The sequence below is a fragment of the Bacillus rossius genome, chromosome 10 (assembly GCF_032445375.1).
Source record: "Bacillus rossius redtenbacheri isolate Brsri chromosome 10, Brsri_v3, whole genome shotgun sequence".
Classification (NCBI taxonomy): Eukaryota; Metazoa; Arthropoda; class Insecta; order Phasmatodea; family Bacillidae; genus Bacillus; species Bacillus rossius.
In genome coordinates this window covers 32038787-32048703 of record NC_086337.1, presented here as the reverse complement: position 1 = coordinate 32048703, position 9917 = coordinate 32038787, and the positions used below count along the sequence as shown (strand labels likewise).

Sequence of the window (9917 nt, the reverse complement as noted above, 5' to 3'; positions counted from 1 at the left end):
TTTAAAAAGAAAATTGTAACACTAAAATCCTAGAAGTCAAACTAATAATTTAACTAATAAATTGGCCTGAGAAAAGAAAACAGAACTTTTTATATTTTGGTTTTTATCAAATTGTTTTAAATAATTTTTAATAAGTCAATTAATTGACATTTTTGTTTTTTTAAAAAAGGCATAAATGCATGTACACGAATATATATTTTTTTAATACGTGAAACACACATTTCGAGTTTGTATGAAATACATGCTTACAACTAAAACACGTGTGCGAACCGACAATAAAAAAATTATAGACTTCTTGCAGACGATCCCTGCCACTTCTGTGCGCATGAGGCATGTTTGTTGGTTTGGATGTGGGAGGAAAAAATGCATTTATTGCAGCCCACTAATGATGATTACAATAATCCTTCCAAACAAAGCTCTCTGAAACTTTTTTTTTTTGTAGTTAACTTGATGTGATTTTCTTATTCCATCTTCAGTAGGTTTTTTTTCTTCCATTGGAACCCTGTGAGGGAGGGGGAGGGGATGCCCCCCCCCCCCCCCCCCCCTGCTGGTTGCTCGCCTGTCCCAAGCACGAGAAGCCTAAGATGTACATCAAGTTCTGTCCCTGCCCGAACACGCCCGAATATTCACCTTCGGCCAACCTCGGGATTTGTTTTATTTTTGCGCAGGAAAAATGAATTCAAATATTAAAAGTGGTCGGTTAGGTTAACTACATTCAGGAGCGCAACAACTAAATTTCCAAAGGCAATATACCTTTTTATAAAGAATCATCGACCCCCGGGAAAATTTGTATTTCAAGGTGGAAAATGGTGCTATTTAAGCAGTTTTATTATCTAAAAATTGATTACACAGCACTTTCTTTGCCCACGTTTGCCCCCACTTCAAGGTTTCAGAGGGGGAGGGGCAAAATACCCTTGCCCCCCCCCCCCTTGTTGCGCCCCTGGCTACATTAAAACATTTTAAAACTCTATGGACGGTTAGTTAGGTTAGTATAGCTACATTAAAATAAACAGAGAAATATAAATAATGAACCCGAGGTTGGCCGAAGGTGAATATTCGGGCGTGTTCGGGCAGGGACGGAACTTGATGTACATCTTAGGCTCCCCTGTCCCAGCACTCGTGCGACACGTGGGGTCGCGCATGGCAACCAACCCAGGCGGTCGCACGCCGAGAGGTGCGTGACTGTGGCGGCCTCGTGCAGACGTGTCCTCCCGCGCGGAAGGAATTCGCCGCCTCACAACCCCCCCACCCCTCCCCACAACCCGCATCCTCCTCGCTGATCAAAGGCACGCCTTCCGGTTGTTGGTCTTCACCTGGCCGCCGACACTGTGCGTGCGTGTCGTCAGGCGCTGCGCAGTTTTGTCCGGGCTTCGACAGTCCTCTCGAGAAAAGCAGACCGGCACCGGCGGTACCAACCTCTTCTAACAACCCGTCACTCGCACAGCCAGCACGTGACGCTTGCTCGCGAACGAACGCTGTTGACAGAGAGCGACAGAAACCGAATGATATGTGGACCATTAGCACACTACATACATAAGAAATGGCCAAATTTTTAACCAAGTTGCATGAGACGTACTACACAGTATATATTTAACCCTAAGAAATATTTGTTCTTAAACACGACAATTTAATTACTAACCTGTACTGTTGTATGGCATATTTACCATAAAAATTATATATTTTCGTACAAAACATTTTACTTTTTTGTAAGTAAATACATAAGATTTATGGCAAAATTTTCCACACAATTGCACAGGTCCAATTACATGTTTATAACGTTAAAGAAATATTTTTATAGAGAGTTAATTTCTGAAGACACTGCTTTTCTTTCGAGGACGCCTCAATTGAGGGCGAAATTAAATAATAATATAAAGATATAAAATCATACCTATAGTTAAAACAAATTTTGTTGTACCTAGGAAAAATGTTACGAATTTACAAAGTTATATTTTTCATCATATGTTTCCATTATATTTATCCAGATGTTTTATGTACTGGAATTGATTGGGACTGTTGCGTTGATACATCCAAGTTTCATGACAAGTTGGGAATACACAGAATACTCACAATTTATTTGTCAAATATTTGTTTTCCCTTAAATTTACAATAAATAAAAGTTTTGGGAGATAGATTTACAAGTTCTCCTCGAGGTGGATAAGTCTCCCCCACTTAAAATATCTTTTTTTAAATTTCTTCATAACATATTTTTGGACTGTGTTTCTTAAAAATAGCTACATTAAGTACAAAATATTTTTTTAAAAATTCGTCGTAATTAGTAGATATTAATTTTGTCACATTTTTATCGAAAAAAGAAAAGAAATGAATGATGACAGTAAATTTGCATAACTACAAGAACACCTGGAACAGGATACCGAGAATCTATATTTCATGATGAACTTTGATGTTTAATTACATATATTTGTAAATTTGTACATTTACATGAAAACAACTGTATTACCAAAAAAAAATAGTGTTTGCATTAGGTAATACTGGGTTCGGATTCTTATCCGGGAATTTATGCTTTGTTGTCCCAATACCTCCAATAGTTAAAGTTATTTGTAAACAGTTCCCTAAATAGCTTTACAGTATTTACTGCGCACATTAATAAGCATTATATTGAAAAAGAGGAGAATTAACTAAAATGATTAAAGTAATAAAAATAAATAAATAACAAGGAAAAGTGGGTGTGAGGTCATTAAGTTATATTGGAGGAAAAACAATGTAACTCAACATCAACTTTTACTGGTAGAGCCTGTAAATGCTGTGAGAGGAATTTTAACCATTATTATTATTTCTGCACGAATGACTATTTACTTATCCTAAGAATTTAAAACTTAATTAAAAATAGCTTAAAACTAAATTCTATAAAAATAAACATTTATTAAGATAACAACAAAGTATTCAAACTACAAATAATTAGGAACTAACTTTACATAAGACAAATACTCGTACGATTGACAAGAAGTTAACAAAGGAGATACTAGGACTCAAATGACCTTACTTATCTGAGGGAGTGTCAGAAACTTCTATTAAATATTAGTATACTTAAATTTACTGGATTAACGGGCTCAAAACCTTTAAATTAAATCTTCTCATTAAGTGCCACATCAATGTAGTTTATTTTTGACGTGACAACGTCTAATAAATCGATGAACGCCGGCTGCACGCACGAAATAGTGTCCCTTACGCACATTGTCCCGTTACGCTGTGTCCCGTTACGCTCATTGTACGCTTGCGCCGCATCTATCTCTCTTCCACTCGATTGGAACAACCATCGATTTGACGTTTTGGAGGCACATTAAACTCTAAACACTCCCATTCGTTTCCTACTTTTCCTATCATCGTCCTATCCTTAACAGAATACACAGATTGGAAGAAGTTAAATAGCAAACATGTATAAAAGTTATAGTTAAAATAATCTGTTTAAAGTAATAAACATATTTGAATTAATGAGTGCAAATAAAAGTAAATTTATCAATTAAATTGTAGATTTCATTTCACTCCTTCTTTGTATCCATACAAAATAGTGATAATTCAATAAAAGTTAATCAATTTTATTCATAAAAGTATGCAATCATTTCATCAATGTTTTGTAATGACGTTGTCACGTTAAACTATCGTCCGTAAACCGACTTTACAGACAACCAATTTTTCATAAATACTATTAGAACTTCGCAATCGTACCTTTGAACAGCTGTTCCACTAGCCCCTTGTGCCTCGACCGACTAAGAGAAATTTACGAACTTACGTATGTATTCTTGACTCCTCTTCTGATAACATAATCGTACTCCTATTGCCAAAGCCTCATCTCCCGAGTGATTCTTAAGGGGCCCGCCTCGTCAGGGGTGTATGTGTGTTAGTGAGGCGGGATGATACGCGCGACGCTCGCTGGTGCTTCCAGCGCAGTATAGCCTCTAAGCGCAAGGCTCTGAACTTTCGCGCATTCGTCTTGTCGTCACAGGATAACTGTGAAATTTGAGCGGTGACCGTAACATTATATGGCGGAGAAATGAAGATAAAGGTGTTATGCAAGCCCCTTAAGTGCTTTCAAGAATCTGTACTGATTGTTTTATGCCTAAAAATTACTCTGAAAACACGCGTTTTAGGCATTTTAACGCTTCTATAAATACAGTTTAAAAACTTAATCCGAAATTAAAAGTACTTTTCGGCCCTCAGCGAACTCTTAAATGCTATTCGTAAATAGGCCCCACTCGGATATCTTGAGTAGTTTTGAAATCGCATTGTTTTTCCTGAAGCTCTGCACACCGTATGTGTGCCCAGGTAGGCGGGCCCCTTAAACCGCCTACATCTCTGACTAGGGGACTCGTTACCTCAAGCGAGAGGCATGGCCTCCGCCCGAGTGTGAAGGATTCTTTGATATACCGATAACTAATTTGAACTGCTTTGAAGAATTTGTTGACTGTATATACACACGGAAAATTTGGCAATTGTTGCACCTGATGTTGGAGCAGCAATTGGCAGAGCACGTGCTTCTGCAAAGACTTTAGAGGAAAAGTACAAGATAGGGTTAAGTGATAAGATTATTGTAGTAGATAAATATAGGGAGAAAGCAGGCACACCTCTATCTAACCCCCGCTTGAAATCCCTGCGCACCGCCTACCCGAACAATCCCGTGGTCGTTGGAACCAAATTCACGAACAACTAGCTAGGACAGCTGAGCAGGCCACCCCCTCCACCGCGCCGGCGCGCCCTAGGTACCGCGGCCAGAGCGCCCTAGGTACCGCGGCCAGAGACTGCGCGAGGTGCGCGGCCGAACAAACGAACTGCTGAAGAACTTGTCCATCCTGCAAGCCAGCAACGGCCCGCGTCAGCCCCGAGCCCCATCTACCCGGTCACGTCACCCGCGCGTCGAGTGAACAGAGCAGCCAGCCCAGAGTCCCGTCACGTAGAGACCTGCGAAATTCGCGGATTCATTGACCTCTAGGATAGACTCCACAGTCCTTTAAATACTCGCGGAAATGACACCTGTTCATTGGCTACTGACACGTGAGACATCTCAACTAGGCTGTCCGTAATTCGGCACTTTCTTGGTTTAGTGTTTCCCATTGGCTCACAGTTCCCCGGATAAAATGTGGGCAAATCGCAGAAGCGGTACAAAGGTATAGTTGTTTTGATGCTAGCATATCGCGAAATGAATCCGCTAATTTTGCATGTCTCTACCCATCAGTGAAGTCCTGAAAATTGATTTCCAAAACCCTGGAAAAATTTCACACGCGACAACAATAATAAAATAAGGTCCAATTAATGAACATTCAAGAATATTTTCCACGGTTTAACAAAAATTATTCCTGAATAAAACGTCAATTGAAATATAAAATTATGCGCCAATTTCCGTAATAAATAGTATTATCCCGAAAAATTATTTCATATATGCCAAAATAACAGCCATGTCTTGTGCAAAGTTAAAATATCTTTACTGTAGTATTACAAACTATTTCTTGGCAACTGGCTCCCAAAGGTATATTTTGTAAAAGTACAGAAAAAATTTTTTTTCTGTGTTATTAGACTCATAACGCCTTCAATTTTATGCTGGAGGATAAATTTGGAGTGAACCGGCTTACATATTGACTTACTGTTATCTTACAATTAAAAACGCTTTACTCACCCATGCCTTATCCGGTCATCGAACCCAGCATCCTTCCAACGAAGTTGGCCTTGGGCATAAGCTGTGATGTTATAGCATAGTGAATGTGGATTTTGTGAATTAGTTTCTTGAATTACAGAATATATGTCAATGAACCCTTCACGCTTCTACTCCTTGGTTGGGAGGGGGTGAGTTACTCCCCCTCACCCTTCAATCTGGAAGTGTGTTGACGTGCAGTGTTTCCAGATTACGCATAATGTAATATTTGTAACTTAATTGGAATTTTACTCATCAACGATGGGTTAATACAAACAGAAAAGTTATAAAATAAGAAATAATACTCTGTAAAAAATGTAGTTATTTTACTAAAATAAGTCTCTTTTCAATCCCCCGAATAAACTTGAAAATTAGAAATCAAGCTATTGACACTTAATAAATATGTATCAATACAAAAACACGACTTTATCTGTTTGGAAAGCAATAGCAATAGAAAGGAAAAGAGGACAAAGGAAGGGAGAAACCTTATCATAAAAAATATTTTAAAAATATTTTAATGGAAGTACATAAGAAAAATATCCCAGCCACAAGACAAGTCATTGCTATATTTAACTTTTATTCAATTTTTTTTCAAGCTCGAAATCAATAGCGTAACGCGATGTGCTGGGGGGGGGGGGGGTTGGAAAGTATTTTACATTTTACATTTGCATAAAATGGCCACTAGTGGATATATACCCCTTTCCTCACTCTTACTTTCCTTACTCATGTAAAGGGTGGTAATATTTATTATTTTATACAAATCGATTGTTGCTGCGGTAATATAACTAATTGGCTGAATATGAATGTGTTGGCCATGGACTTGAAAGTATAATGACTATATATGTGTGTTTGTATGTATGAATAGATACATTTCATGATAACATTCTGTGAGTCCATATTTAAACTCGTAAAGATTATTGACGTGCCCTGTAAAAAAAAAACTAAGGAAATAATTAAAATGGCGGCTATCCATGATACGGTATACAATTATTATCTGCACGTGCTACACAAATCCAAGAACATTTCATAGTGAAGTGGCATCAGTTTTTGATAACACTTTAATCGTATTCCGAAATATTTTTTTCCACTAAAAATTATTCGTGTGGTGAAAGGCACTGCAACGAATACATTGGCTTCTTTCATGAAGCCTACCTTTGCTTTTTTCACAAAGACGCCAAACTAACGTTGGTGTATTATTTATTTTAAAACGTTGCGTGAAAACTCTGTCGGATTAGAAAAATTGATGCACGTATAAGTGAATTTTTTGTCAGTAACTACATAAGGGATTGTACATGAATTTTTTACTTCACGTCAGATCGTACAGGAGTTAGGGAAAATAACGATGGCCTGAACGACTTAAAAGCAACCATTAATTTTATGGATTTAAAAAAAAAACTGTGGTGGAACATTTAAGCGAAAACTTTTTTTTTTCCTTCCCCGCCGAGTGATGTCCAATTAAAGATGAAATACCCTTTCTTATACGTATGTCAGCAGTTTGAAATTATTGACTGACAGCACACGACTGTAACATATTTTTTTTAAAATATGTCTGGCCCTTGGAGGCATAAGACACTATGTCACCAAAAAAATATATATATTTTAAATCGTGCCGCACTTATTTACGCAACTATTTTATGGCCAAAATATGCGAATTTTTGACATATCGTAGATCTTATATAGAGTTGTATGATAATAGAAAGAACTTCAAACGGTGGTCAAGTTCATGGTTAAAAGTGCATTTTACCCAAAAGTAGACATAATGTGTTATGCCGCCGAGGTAGAGAAATGTTTTTTTTTTTTTTGTCTTGTGAGGGCATAAGAAGCGTTGCGCGTGGCTGTAACAGGCCAAACGTGTCAAGGATACAAGCCGGGGCAGGACTAGACCATCCGCGCCGTCTGATAAGTCCACGCAGTTGTTTCAGCGCCTGGGGTTTTTTTTTCGCGTCGCGGAACAGCGACATGAAGTTGTCCGACTGTCTGCCATCGCGCCTGCGCCTGCTGACGCGGCGCTGGGAGCCGGCGGACTACCACGCTGCCGTCTGGCCCGTCGTCGCGGTGTCGCGTGTCCTTGGAGCAGTTCCCCTGGGTCGCTCCGTCCAGCCGCCGCGACCGCTCCGCCGCGACCCGCAGTTCCTGTACTCCGTTGCCGTGTCGCTGTTCCTCAGCTGCTGCAACGTGCGCAACGCCCTCGGGATACGTGCGACCCTCCACGAGGTCAGGGGCGCAACAACTAAATTTCCAAAAGGAGGGGGGGGGGGGGGGCAATATACCTATTTATAAAGAATCATCGATCCCCCCCAATTGAAGCGGGGGGTCCGGGGGTCCTCCCCCGGGAAAATTTTGTATTTCAAGGTGGATAATGGTGCTATTTAAGCAGTTTTATTATCTAAAGATTGATTACACAGCACTTTCTTTGCCCCCGTTTGCACCCACTTAAAGGTTTCAGAGGGGAGGGGGCAAAATACCCTTGCCCCCCCCCCCCTTGTTGCTGCGCCCCTGCACAAGGTCACTCCTTTTCTTAAATATTTACGTGAAGTTACACGATATTTGTAAACAAAATAGCGTTCGCAGTAATGCTGGGATCGGATTCTTACCCACGTTTTTAAGCCTTGTGTTTTGTCCCAGCACACCTCTAACAGTTAAAAGAGTCATTCCTAAACCGTTCCAGTATCGACTGCGCGCATAATAAGCACGATACGACAAAATAAAGGTCAATTATCGAATATTTGATAATATTTTTCCATGGTTTCAAAAAATATATTTTAAAAATTGCGCCAATTTTCGTTATCAGTTACTCATTATTTCCTCGAAAAAACGTATTTCATAAATGCAAAAAATATGTAGAAAGTTGCAATATCTTTCTTGTAGTATTACACAAACTACGTATTTCTTGTCAATTGGTTTCTAAAGTAATCTTTCGTAAAAGTACAGACAATTCTTGGAAGTTATACTTCTTTGTGCACGTAATGAAAAAAAAAATGATGAGAGTGGATTTTTACGTTGCGCGCGCAGCAAGCTACAAAAATTGACAGGATCAAAATGCTACACACAAATAAAATTTGTGTATGTGCTTTTAAATCGTTGACTGTAGTGAATGATATTGAATACTGGTCAATACAATTAAAACTAACATTATTAATTATTTGAATTAATAATTAAAAATTGTGTACGTTTATTTATATATGTGAGGTTATGTTCCCGTATGTATGATTTATTTGCATTATAAATGATAAATTATTATATTATTTGTTAATATATTAGATTTATCATACATCATATTTATTTATTTCATTATTAATTAAAATTTATCTATATTATTTTTCTTTATTACATAACTAATTTAATGTCTGTTTATATTAATTAATATTAAATAGCATTTATTTAGATTTTTTAGTCTGATTTAATTTAATCTTTACCAACCTTGTATAGGGTAAGTGTGCCAAATACCACCTATCATAACTATTCTTGTGTATCTCAGTCTCCTGGATTTCGAAATCAAGCTGGAAGCTACATGAATAACACTAGGAACTATCCTGATTTGGTTTTCAACAATTAAATCCCTCGGTATCTATACCATTTAAAATTAAATAGCAAAATTGCAAAAAGTGACAAAGATAATATTTCCAAATATATGTTCCTATTATCGCCTACCCCTGTTCCTATTACCGCCTACCAGGCGAAAGTAGTCACATATGTTTGAAACGAGTTGCTAATAGAATACACATGCCTTTTTCTAAACATTGCAAATGTTTCATGCGAATAAAGGAAAATTAAAAAAAAAAAACTAGGTTAAACACAAAAGCTTCAGATAATGTATTAACTAATTAAAGAAAAGAAATATATGTAGGTCAAGGTATTTAGTAGGTCTACACTAAAGGCCTACATCAACAGCTAGTCCAAAAACACATTGTCATTCAAACAATATGAACAAGTGTATTTTTTGCACTCGCCACTCGCTGAATCACAAAATTTGTGATTCTAGTTAAAACATGAAGAGCACGTAACCCACTGCTGCCCACTGAAATCGTATGAAAACCTCTCATTACAAAATGTGCAGATGGCATCCATAGAATCAGGGTCATTGATGCCCTCATCAAGGTCATTGTCGGTGTCCACTAGTAGAGGTTCATTTGAATCCTCACTGTCAGAGCTTGAGACTTTACGCTTTCTTCCTTTCGAAGTGGGCCTAACCTTCTTCTTGTTAGCGGCAAGATTCCTCTTTTTTGCTGTAGGCCTATCAGTAGTTGAAGGCTGATTAGAATTGTTTTGTCCTTTA

General features: G+C 38.1%; 1 long non-coding RNA gene across 1 annotated transcript in view; it reads right to left on the bottom strand.

Annotated features, from left to right (window-relative positions):
• Positions 1-232: 232 nt before the first annotated feature.
• Positions 233-9917, bottom strand: part of LOC134535913 (uncharacterized) — a 52773-nt gene continuing 43088 nt past the window's right edge. Inside the window, exons 2-3 of the long non-coding RNA XR_010075733.1 lie at positions 5627-7809; positions 233-1475 (exon numbers count right to left, since the gene is read on the bottom strand). This is a non-coding gene — a long non-coding RNA (uncharacterized LOC134535913). The remainder of the gene's footprint in view (positions 1476-5626; positions 7810-9917) is intronic.